Source organism: Sphaeramia orbicularis, chromosome 22, assembly GCF_902148855.1.
Source record: "Sphaeramia orbicularis chromosome 22, fSphaOr1.1, whole genome shotgun sequence".
Taxonomy (NCBI): Eukaryota; Metazoa; Chordata; class Actinopteri; order Kurtiformes; family Apogonidae; genus Sphaeramia; species Sphaeramia orbicularis.
The window spans coordinates 15876937-15889963 of NC_043978.1; the positions used below are offsets into that span (position 1 = coordinate 15876937).

Sequence of the window (13027 nt, forward strand, 5' to 3'; positions counted from 1 at the left end):
GGACATATGCGCAAAACTTTACCGATATTTACTAAATGTCAAAAAAACAGAAGTGCGTCATGTTTTTTGTCAAATGTCAAAAAATGTTGTTAAATGTCAAAAAAACAGAAGTGCGTAATGTTTTTTCCATTAAATCACAAATGCAATGCTTTCTTTATTTATTACTGAGAGATGTCATGATTAGTCATTCCATAAACATGGCGACGATCATAAATATCTGTTGTTTTGAATCTAGAATGCTCGTTACCCCTCTATCCTGTACTTAATTACAAAATGATTCGGTTTCTTCGTGTGTCCACACATACCGCGCCATGTTTGTTTTAAAACTCTTTTTCTTCACTTGTTGTAACATCAATCAACATCTGTTTGTTTTTTGTTTGTTTTTTTGCTGTCATGACTCTAAAAAGGTCGTTCCATTGCAGTTTTGTGTGATATACCAATTTCACTACTCCTGAAAAACCCCCTCTTTCAAGTGCAAAAACTTTTCATCGAAAAACGAGAGTTTTGGCAAAATTATTGTTTTTCCATTAGAAAACTAGAAAAGCACTCAGAGAGCGCAGACAATCCACCAAGGCAGATCAGTGCCGTGCCCCCCCCCGCCCCACCCCCCACCCGCGATCACCACCAAAATTTCATCATTTTTTCCTTGTGCCAGTATCAACATTCCCTGAAATTTTCAGCCAAATCCGTCCATAACTTTTTGAGTTATCTTGCACACGGACAGACAGACAGACAAACCAACACCAGCAAAAACATAACCTCTTTGGCGGAGGTAAAAAAAAAACTGAAATTCACACACAATACCCACTAACAATCCTACCCCCGGGGACACACACTCTCTACGACCCTAACACTTCAGTTCATTTGCACATGGATTAATACCTATACAGACCACCCCCCCATAGGTTTATAAGTCCAGTGTCTGCACCAGTTGTTAGAACTGAAGAAGTCTCTTGGATGAGAGACGCAACGTTTTCAGAAAAGCTAAACCAGTCCAGTTAAACTGAGAAGAGCAATGACCTGGGCAAATGAAAAGCTACGCAGACACTTTACATTAGGCAAATTTTTATGCGCAAGTTATTACCTCCGCCAAGGAGGTTATGTTTTTGCCAGGGTTTGTTTGTTTTTTTTGTCTGTCTGTCTGTTTGTCTGTCCGTTAGTGTGCAACATAACTCAAAAAGTTATGGACAGATTTTGATGAAATTTTCAGGGTTTGTTGGAAATGGGATAAGGAAGAAATTATTAAATTTTGGTGGTGATCGGGGGTGGGGGGGCCCACGGGGGGGGGGGCCACTGATCAGCCTTGGCGGAGGTCTGCGCTCTCCGAGTGCTTCTAGTTCATTCATTTTCTGAACCTTCTTTATCCTCACTAGGGTCATGGGGGTCACTTGGAGCCTATCCCAGCTACATATCGGTGAAGGCGGGGTACACCCTGGACATGTCACCAGTTCATCACAGGGCTGAACATATAGAGACAAACAGTCACCCTCACATTCACACCTATGGGCAATTTAGATTAACCAATTAACCTATCAGTGCACACCTTTGGATGGTGGGAGGAGCCAGAGTACCTGGAGAGAAATGCGCAAAGTACAGGGTGGCACAAAAAAACAGGAACTTTTTAACAATCCAATAAAACCAAGAGTGATGGAAGAAAAATATTTTATTCATAGTAATTGAAACCTTAAAACATGCCATTTAAGAAACAATGATGGAATTTTCATTTTTTTTAAAATGACTTCCTGTAGATGGCGTCCTCCTGTACGAATGCATTCTTGAAATCTGCTGTTGAGATTCCTCATTGACCGCTGCAACATCTCAGCTGGGATACTGTGAATTTCATCCTGAATTCTCTGTTTTAACTCATCCACAGTTCTTGGTCCAGTCGTGTACACTTTACTCTTGAGATAGCCCCACAAGAAAAAATCACAAACGGACAAATCTGGCGATCTAGGGGGCCAGGGAACGTTACCGAATCTTGAGATCACACGGGTACCGAACAATTCTCGCACAGCCTCCAATGGTTACTAAAATGGGGGTGTGTTTACTTGCTCAAGGTCACTGTCTCGCAGTGCTGCCACTTGCTCATGTCTGCCAATACGCACTTCAAAAATTCCCGTTTTTTTGGGTCACCCTGTATATTAGCGCAATTTGAGGGTCAATGGAAAAGCGACTTTTGATATATAAGTATTAAATAACAGTATGTAATTAATAGTAATAATAATAGTAACAACTAGAAAAGCACTCGGAGAGCGCAGACACCCCCACCACCACCACTACCACCACCACCAATTACCACCAAAATTGAATCATTTGTTCCTTGTGTCTGTATCAAGATTTCCTGAAAATCCATCCATAACTTTGGAGTTATTTTGAACATGGACAAACAAACAAACCAACGCCGGCAAAAACATAACCTCCTTGGCAGAGGTAATAATAAGCAATAAATTGACAATGACAACAAACATTGCACAATGATTACATATTTTGGTAAAAGCTAAAAATACCAACTAAAAGTCTAAAAATCATAGATGTGAACGTCAGCTTCAACAGTCCTATACGTTCTCATCCATCCACGGTGAACCTCAGCTGATTTCCTAAAGCTCTTCTGACAGATCCGCCCTAAAGGCCATCTTCTCCCAGTAACACCTCATCAACTTGTACATTTCACTCTGTTCTTCAATTAAAAGAGGTGAAAATCACTGCAAGTCTGGCCACGTTGAGATCTGCAGCAGTATCTATAGTGGCTCTGAGCTGGAGGAGAGAGAAAAGTGGAAATGGCAGGACTTCACCTTTTCTATAAGTGACTCGAACTTGGCCATATGTGTGAATGTAAGCGTGAACGCTCCCTTAATGTCAGTCCTGTGATGAACTACCTGACCTGTCCGGGGCGTCATCTGGGCCCCAGCCCTCTGCGACCCTACAAAGGATAAGCAGTTATAGACAGATAATGGGTAGATATGTCATTGTCCTCACCGGAGCACAGGACAAAGGGAAATTTACAGAACAGGACAGCCACAGGCATTGGGTGGGTGATGTTTGGGGTTTTGGAGGTCGATCTAGAAGACAAAACCAGGTCACATTAATAAGTAAAAACTAATTAAATAAAAGATCCATCTAGAAGTGTCATCTGGATCTGTCAAAGAGTCCTCAGTCCCATCAGGTGGACCAGGATCCATTTCAACACTGCAAAAATACAAATCTTGCCAAGTGTGTTTTTCTCATTTCTTGTCCAAATATCTCATCACACTCAAAATAAGACATAATCATCTAAAGAGGAACTTTTCAGCGAGATATAAGAACTGATTTTTACACAATAGATCTGAAAAATCTTATTTAAACAAATCTTACCAAGATAATTTTCACTTTTTTTTTTTTTTTTTTTTGCTTAATTCAAGAGTTTTTTTTTTTTTTTTTGCTTGATTCAAGATTTTTTTTTTTGTTTGTTTTTTTTTGCTTAATACAAGATTTTTTGCATTTACTTAATTCAAGATTTTTTTATTTGGGGCGGGGGGGGGGGGGGGGGGGGGTAATTCAAGGCTTTTTTTTTTTTTTTTTTTGCTTAATTCAACATTTTTTTTGCTTGATTCAAGATTTTTTTTTTTTTTTTTTGCTTAATTCAAGATTTTTTGCTTAATTCAAGATTTTTTTTTTTGCTTAATTCAAGACTTTTTCCTTAATTGAAGATTTTTTTTTTTTTTTTTTACATAATTCAACTTGTTTTGGCTTAATTCAAGATTTTTTTTGCTTGATTCAAGATTTTTTTTTTTTTTGCTTAATACAAGATTTTTTTTTTAACTTAATTCAAGATTTTTTTTTTTCTTAATTCAAGAATTTTTTGTTTAATTCAAGACTTTTTTTTGGCTTAATTCAAGATTTTTTTTTTTTTTTTTTTTGCTTAATTCAATAATTTTTTGGCTTAATTCAAGACTTTTTTGCTTAATTCAAGATTTTTTTTTTTTTTTGCTTAATTCAATAATTTTTTTTGGCTTAATTCAAGACTTTTTTGCTTAATTCAACATTTTTTTTCTCATTTCTAGTCAAAATATCTCATTGGCAGATTTTTTTTGCTTCAATTAAGCAAAAAAAAAAATCTTGAATTAAGCAAAAAAAAAAAAAAAAAAATCTGCCAATGGAACAATTGAAAATGATCTTGGTGAGATTTCTTCAAATCAGATTTTCCGGATCTATTGTCTAAAAATCAGTTCTTATATCTCACTGAAAAGTTACTCTGTAGGTGATTACCATACTTTCCGGACTATAAACTGCACTCACCCCATCTCCAATGTCTCACCATCGCTTCATTGATGCCAAGCTTACGTGCAGCAGCTCTATTTCCTTCTTCGTCGGCCGGATCGATCATTAGCCAAGAAAACATAAATTAGCCGCATTATTTTAGAGCCGCGGGTTCACAGTGTGTGGTAAAAAGTAGTGGCTTATAGACCGGAAATTACAGTATGTCTTATTTTAAGTGTGATGAGATATTCTGACTAGAAATGAGAAAAATACACTTGGTAAGATTTAGATTTTTGCAGTGAACAGGTTTTAATGGAGTCACTTTAACCCATAAAGACCCAGTGCTACTTTTGTATCAGTTCCCAAATTAATATCGCTCTCTATTTAACCTTTCTTAAGTGATTTATCACCATTTATTGTAATATTATCCACTGTATTTTGCATTTTTTCCGTGAATATCATGTGTTTTCTTATGTTTAATTCACTGATCATGTAGACGTTTATATAAACTCAGATTAAAATTGAAGGCTATTACATCAGAAAGAGAGAAAACTGACCAAAAAAAAGTGACATTTCCAGCAAAATACATCATTAATTGAACATAAAACAAGTGTGTCCATTTACTGTCATTGATCCAACTCCATGGGTTTTACTGGTGAATCAACGTTGGAGAAGATGACAGTGTTTCCATGGTAACTACGGAGCCTCTGAATGTCCAAATGGGTCATATCTGATGACCATGAACAGATGACAAACCTGAATTATTTCAGTGTATTGGTAGGATGAGTGGCTCAACAGTTTAAATCAGTAGATGGTTTCAGTTGCCTGCAGTTATTTGGGTCTTCGAGGGTGAATGAAGAATGCGTCAGTTACAGACAACAATGTACAATTAACAGCAGGTTGTAATTTGGTAACACTTTTCGAATGTTGGACTTTCTTTTATATAATCCTTTTGTTGTTTGGTTTTAATGCAAATTCAAAATAAATACATAAACAAACAAACAAACAAACAAACTCAGTCATCCTTTAAGTGTATTTTTTTTTTTGCTTCCATTTGAAACCAAACTGCTTTCTTTTATTTTTATGCTACTTTGATTATTTCCTTAACCATCAACGACCTCAACAGTCACTGGAAACTACAAACATCTACTGATCTAAAATATTTAACACCTGTTTAACCACTAATCCTATCAATACCTGTAAATAATTCAGGTAAAATGTACTTTCTCAGATTTCCACGGTCATCCGATATGACCCACTTGGACGATCGGAGGCTCCGTAGCGAACGTGGAAACACTGTTTTTGATTCATGCAGTTTGACAAATGACAGCGTTTGTAGACAGTCATTTTTATGTTGAGTTAATGACATATTTGGCTCATTTACCTCCTAAGAGCCAGTAATGAGCTTCACAGTTTTATTGAAACCAAAAAGCTGTCCATCGCAAAGGACATTCATAGAAAAAAATTAAATATTTAAAATATATCTGAAAAAAAATGTCACGTTATGCTGTTTTCACTCAAGATAATTCATGCAAAAAATGAGAAACTGTCCTGGATGGCAGGAGGTTAACCCTTTCATGCATACTGGTCACTACAGTGGACAGCTATTCTATAGCTGTTCTCTTATATATTCATGGATTTTTTTGTTTGTTTGTTTGTTTGTTTTTGCACATATCTTTATTAAAGTTTTAAGACACTACATATCTTTTCTGACATGAATTGGTAACATTGTGTAGATCTCCCCTGAGCATACTCTCACCCCCAGAACTACAACCCACCCCCCCACCCCCCGAGTTTTCACACAATTTATCTGTAAATACATGTTTCTTCGTTTCAAAAATTAAATGCAAGGTGTCCAGCTGAATGGACATTTTTGCAACTTCATGTAAAATAGGTTCTTAAGATCATTTGTATTAGTAGCAGTAGTAGTATGTCTTTTTTTAATTTAATTTTTTTTATATTTTTTGTTTATTTATTTATTTATCATAAGAAAATTTTCAATTGCCTTGTTTTTTTCATGCCTAAAGAGGAATAAAAACACTCAGGAAAAAAATCTTGATTAAGGTTCTCATAATTCGTGCATGAAAGGGTTAATATAAAGAACATGTAGCAACGTCTCTTTTTTTTTTAACCCTTTCATGCAGTAATTATGAGAACCTTAATAAAGATTTTTTCCCAAGTGTTTTTATTCCTCTTTAGGCATGAAAAAAACAGGCAATTGAAACATTTCTGATGAAAAATAAAAAAAATAAAAATAAATAAAACAAAAAATATAGAAAAAACAAAAAATAAAGTTAAAAAAAGACATACTACTACTACTACTACTACTAAAAATGATCTTAAGAACCTATTTTACATGAAGTTGCAAAAATGTCCATTCAGCTGGACAACTTCATGTAAAATAGGTTCTTAAGATCATTTTTAGTAGTACTAGTAGTAGTAGTATGTCTTTTTTTAACTTTATTTTTTGTTTTTTCTATATTTTTTGTTTTATTTTATTTTATTTTTTTTATTTTTCATAAGAAAATTTTCAATTGCCTTGTTTTTTTCATGCCTAAAGAGGAATAAAAACACTTGGGAAAAAATCTTTATTAAGGTTCTCATAATTAGTGCATGAAAGGGTTAAAAAAAAAAGAGACGTTGCAACATGTTCTTTATATTAACCCTTTCATGCACGAATTATGAGAACCTTAATCAAGACTTTTTTCCTGAGTGTTTTTATTCCTCTTTAGGCATGAAAAAAACAAGGCAATTGAAAATTTTCTTATGATAAATAAATAAATAAACAAAAAATATAAAAAAAATTAAATAAAAAAAAGACATACTACTACTGCTACTAATACAAAGGATCTTATGAACCTATTTTACATGAAGTTGCAAAAATGTTCATTCAGCTGGACACCTTGCATTTAATTTTTGAAAGGAAGAAACATGTATTCACAGACAAATTGTGTGAAAACTGGGGGGGGGGGCAGTTGTAGTTCTGGGGGTGAGAGTATGCTCAGGGGAGATCTACACAGTGTTACCAATTCATGTCAGAAAAGATATGTAGTGTCTTAAAACTTTAATAAAGATATGTGCAAAAACAAACCAAAAAAATCCATGAATATGTAAGAGAACAGCTGTAGAATAGCTGTCCACTGTAGTGACCAGTATACATGAAAGGGTTAATACACACACTTTTGAATTTACTCTGATCTACATTGTACATTAAATATAACACACCTGCTTTGAACTACAAAATGCAGATAATTTCTTTATTTCTTTATTTAAGGATCCCCATTAGTCTCTACCAAAGTAGACGATTCTTCTTGGGGTCCATTCCCAATATTAAAGTATTACAATTTTTACATTTACAAAGCACATAGACAGAAGAAAAAAAAAACATAATTATATTAATTTAGCATTGTTTCATTACTGATTACAGATTAGTTTTAAAAACAACATGATTATTTCTCAACATAAAAACTTAAAATTATAATAATATAGTAATAATGATACTGTAAATTATGTTCAGTCACTTAAAGGTTAAATGTAAATAAAAAAAATAATTTGGAAGTCACCATTAAAATCATTTTAAGGTTGAATTCATCTTTGTTACAGTCTTTTGTCAAGTATTAAAACTGCAGTGCTTTTAAATGTGTTCGCCTCTTCATTCGTTGTCCAGTTCTTTGTCTGGTTGTGCTAAATATATTAATTAAACAAAAAAAAAACATTACTGTTTCGCAACAAACTCCAATGATTTTTAAATACTGAAATAGAAAGACCCTTTGGAGTGTGTCTACGAAACACCAAATTAACATTTTCTTCCCCAACATATGATTTATTACCATTTTTAAATATGGATGAAGTCACACTGGGGAGCATATGTGGTGTTTCATCTGGAGAGCAAACTATCTTACAAATTATGTAAAATAGATATTATTTAAAATAAGTTCATTTACATTGAAATTTTTAATAATTAGCACCAAAGACAAAGCAAAAATATTAAGAAATGGCTTTTGTCTTATCCCTGATCAGTCCTAAAGGATAGATTTGTTCTGTTATTTTATGAGTCAAGGCAAAAAATCGGTGTGTTTTTGAGGTTAAAAATGTGAAATTTAGGATAGAATAGAATAGAATAGAATAGAATAGAATAGAATAGAATAGAATAGAATAGAATAGAATAGAATAGAATAGAATGGATGAAAATCAGTTTAGCAGCTCTGTTTCTCTTTAGCAGCAAACTCTTGAAGTGCAAAAAAGACCGTATAAAATATCTAACATGATATTATATATAACATGAACAACCATAGACAACCTGAAATAAGAAAAACAGGTGCAATTTGACCAATATTTGAATAAATAGCACCAAAGACAAAGCAAAATATTTAGAAATGGCTTTTGTCTTATCCCTGATCACTCCTAGAGGATAGATTTGTCCTGGTATTTTATGAGTCAAGGCAAAAAATCGGTGTGTTTTTGAGGTAAAACGTGAAATTTAGGATAGAATAGAATAGAATAGAATAGAATAGAATAGAATAGAATAGAATAGATGAAAATCAGTTTAGCAGCTGTTTCTCTTTAGCAGCAAACTCTTGAAGTGCAAAAAAGACTGTATAAAATATCTAACATGATATTATATATAGCATGAACAACCACAGACAACCTGAAATAAATGCAATTTGACCAATATTTGAATAAATAGCACCAAAGACAAAGCAAAATATTTAGAAATGGCTTTTGTCTTATCCCTGATCACTCCTAGAGGATAGATTTGTCCTGGTATTTTATGAGTCAAGGCAAAAAATCGGTGTGTTTTTGAGGTAAAACGTGAAATTTAGAATAGAATAGAATAGATGAAAATCAGCTTAGCAGCTGTTTTTCTTTAGCAGCAAACTCTTGAAGTGCAAAAAAGACTATAAAATATCTAACATGATATGATATATAGCATGAATAACTGCAGACAACCTGAAATAAGTGCAATTTGACCAATATTCTGCCTATTATTAAATGTTTTATGTATTTCTAAATCTACTGTGATCTGTAAGTTTTAATGAGAAGCTGAGGCATAATTTTGTTAAAAATACACTTTATTTACTACATCGGCAGCGCTGTAAAATTTATTCTCAAGCTAACATGCTGATAAGGAGGTTTTCTATGTGCTCTGATTTGGTGAAGTGTTCTCTATTCAGAACCTACATCACACTGTTACATACTACTCAGCTGTGGTCAAACTGTAAGAAAATGAGTTTGCAGAGGTAGCCTATAATGATGCAATGAGGTTGCTGCTTTGTGTCCCTCGGTGGCATGATGCCAGTCAACTGTTTGTGACCACAGGAGTGCCAACTAGTGAAGCACTATGAAGACAGTTGATGTTCAGTTTTATGAGTCGCCTGGATCCATCAGAGAACCACATCATAGAAGCCCTGGTCATCCACCTGAAAACCTTCTATGGTTTCACTTCTAAACTGAGACAGTATTGGTGCAATAGTTTCTATATAAATGAATGAATGAAAGTTTTTATGATTGTGTCTTGCATACAGACATGCCCAGCCCTTCCATGGGCTTATAAGACGCCATAAATACAAACCAAAGATCAAATACCAGACAATAGGCACAGTATATCTGGAACAAACTACCAGAAAATATCAGGTCTGCTGAGAGTCTGAGTTCTTTTAAGTCCAGGTTAAAGACTCACCTGTTCACTGCTGCCTTTGAGTAAAAGGCTTTTGACTTTTTAAATTTCATATTCTCTTTGAAACTCTGCACTGCAACTTTTACTTTAATATGTGTGTGTTTTTATTTTTATTTTATTTTATTATTTTATTTTGATTTTATGTGTTGTTTTCTTACTCGCTGTTTTTAATCACCTTTTATATGTTTCTTTTATAATGTTTTAAATGTGTTTCTTTTTGTTTCTTTTATTTCAATGTCCTGTGTGAAGCACCTTGAATTGCCTTGTTGCTGAAATGTGCTATACAAATAAACTTGCCTTGCCTTGCCTATATATAAAAAATAAATAAATAAATACATAAATAAAATACTGACCTATTTAAACAAACATATCTGCTGCTTTTTCCAGGCTTTACAAACAAATAATGCTAATTTAAATACATTTGAACTAAACAACCATTTCATCTTGTCGTCATCAGTGCTCCAGAACAGATCAGGATTTCAGATAAACATGTCATCAAACAAACAGGCTCTCAGTTCATCATATAGAGGACAATACAAATTTTTATAATATGCACAAATTCTGTATCTCCTTTTTATTCTATTTTTCTGTATGTTGTGTGCTTGTGTTACATGGATTTGTGTCTGCAATAAAGTTTATTATTATCATTATTATTATTATTATTATTATTATTATTATTATTATTATTATTATTATTATTATTTAGTCAGTGTTGGAGGAAAATCAATTTAACAGCTGTCAGTTTAGCAGCAAACTCTTAAAGTGCAAAAAAGACTGTATAAAATATCACACAAATTGCACCAAAAAAAAAAAAAAAAGATACAAAACTACAAGAAATACTAAAAATCTTTTGCCATATATTATGTATACAATAAATAAATACAAATACACACATGCATTTCAGCTGTAACTAGAAAAGCACTCAGAGAGCGTAGACCTCCGCCAAGGCAGATCAGCCCCACCCCCGACTCCCGCATCACCACCAACATGCAATCATTTATTCCTTGTGCCGGTATAAACATTTCCTGAAAATTTCATCCAAATCCATCCAGAACTTTTTGAGTTATCTTGCTAACAGACAAACAAACAAACAGACAAACCCCAATGAAAACATAACCTTCACCATTCTTTGGCGGAGGTAAAAAGTCAAAAAACCATAAACTGCTAGTAAATATTACCTTCATTTTGTAAGCGGTGCAGCAGCTTTTACTGCTCCATTTTTAGCGTTGTGCAAGTGACTTCCAAACTGTAATCCATTACAGATTACTTGTTACTGTTATTTAAAAGTAATTCCTTACCTTAGAACACAGGAGTCAAACATGCAGCCTGGGGGCCAAAACCGGCCCACTAAAGGGCTCAGTCCGGCCCCTGGGATGAATGTGTGAAATGCAGAAATTACACTGAAGATATTAATAACACTGGGTTTCAAAAAAATGTTTTTTGCAAGTTGTCTAGGTTTTTTCAACTGAATTAGGACCATTTTGCACCGCTAAATCCAAAAATGACATCTGTTTTTCTCAATCAGCTCAGGTTTTTTTGTTAATTTGATTTTGAAAAATTTGATCTTCTCACAAAATTGATTACATTTTTGTGACTTTATCAGTTGATTTTTTTTATATAGTTCTCATAATTCTAGTTCTCAAAATTCCACATACTTCTCTTAAGAGATTTCAGGTTATTCACTGTTTTGTTTTGTTTTTTGTAAAAGGCTAGTCTGTAAATATTCTTGTCTAATTTTCTTTTTTTTTTTTTTTTTACACTAAAACAAAGAGAAAAAATTACGGTTTTCATAATTTGTAGATTATTATGATAGTTGTTTGTTTGTTTGTTTGTTTATTTATTTATTTATTCATTCCAATCTAAATGATTGGAAAGGAGCAGGATAAAGAAAACTTATAATACCTGCCCCTTTCTTGAAACATCTGCTTACATCAGATACGTTGCCGTTACAGCTATTACAGTAAACAGTTTACATGATTGCACTGGGTCACAAAAAAATGTTTTTTGCAAGTTGTCTAGGTTTTTTCAACTGAATTAGGACCATTTTGCACCGCTAAATCCAAAAATGACATCTGTTTTTCTCAATCAGGTCAGGTTTTTTTGCTAATTTGATTTTGAAAAATTTGATCTTCTCACAAAATTGATTACGTTTTTGTGACTTTATCAGTTGATTTTTTTATATAGTTCTCACCCAAAATAGGTTTTAAGAGAAAAAAAATCATTTTCTAACAGGATTCCTGTTAGGTACAATGGTGTGTTCACCGCAGATGTAGCAGAATACGTCAGGCTTATTTTTGCAAGATCTTCTAGTCGAAGCCATTTCATTCACCTGTAATATTAAAAAACATTAATCATAAATTGGCAAAAGTAAAATCTTCAGAACTGGTTTATTGCAAGAAATATGAAAGAATTTTGTCTCATATGATGTGAAAATGCCCATAAATGTAAGCAAAAATGTTAAAAAGCCAATATGTAGCATAGTTCAGAAAGTTGACCTGATTGAGCAAAATGAATGTGATTTTTGGATTCAGCACACCAAAATTATCCTAAATCAGCTCCAAAAACTTCAACAATAAATTTGTTGTTGACCAGTGTTATCAAGGATGTTCAAATCATTTTAGGTCAGTTCAATCTCAAGTGGGTCAGATCAGTAAAATACGATCATAAAAACCTATAAATAATGAAAATTACAAATTTTTTCTTTACGTTGTAGCGTAAAAAAAAAGTAAAATTACACAAAAATGTTTACATTTACAGACTAGCCTTTTACAAAAAATGTGAATAACCTGAAATTTCTTAAGAGAATTATGTGGAATTGTACCAATATTCTGCCTCTTACTAAATGTTTTTTTTTTGTATTTGTGGATCCACTGTGATCTGTAAGTTGTGATGCACATGTATAAATGATAAACTAAGGCGTAATATTATTAAAATTGCACTTTTTTTTCTTAAGAATTTTCAGGTTCATATTTGTTCATGTTATGTTCAAGTACGGTTCGTAGATGTAAACATTTCCATTACGGAATTTGACCTTTTTCACTCAAAAACAGAGAAAAAAACTGTGGAGTTGACATTATAAATAAGTTCTTATCCTATTATTTATATTATTTTACT

General features: G+C 33.2%; 1 protein-coding gene across 3 annotated transcripts in view; it reads left to right on the forward strand.

Moving 5' to 3' along the window:
• Positions 1–13027, forward strand: part of slc4a11 (solute carrier family 4 member 11) — a 403848-nt gene that overhangs the window by 288914 nt on the left and 101907 nt on the right. The gene's annotated exons all lie outside the window — the stretch shown is intronic.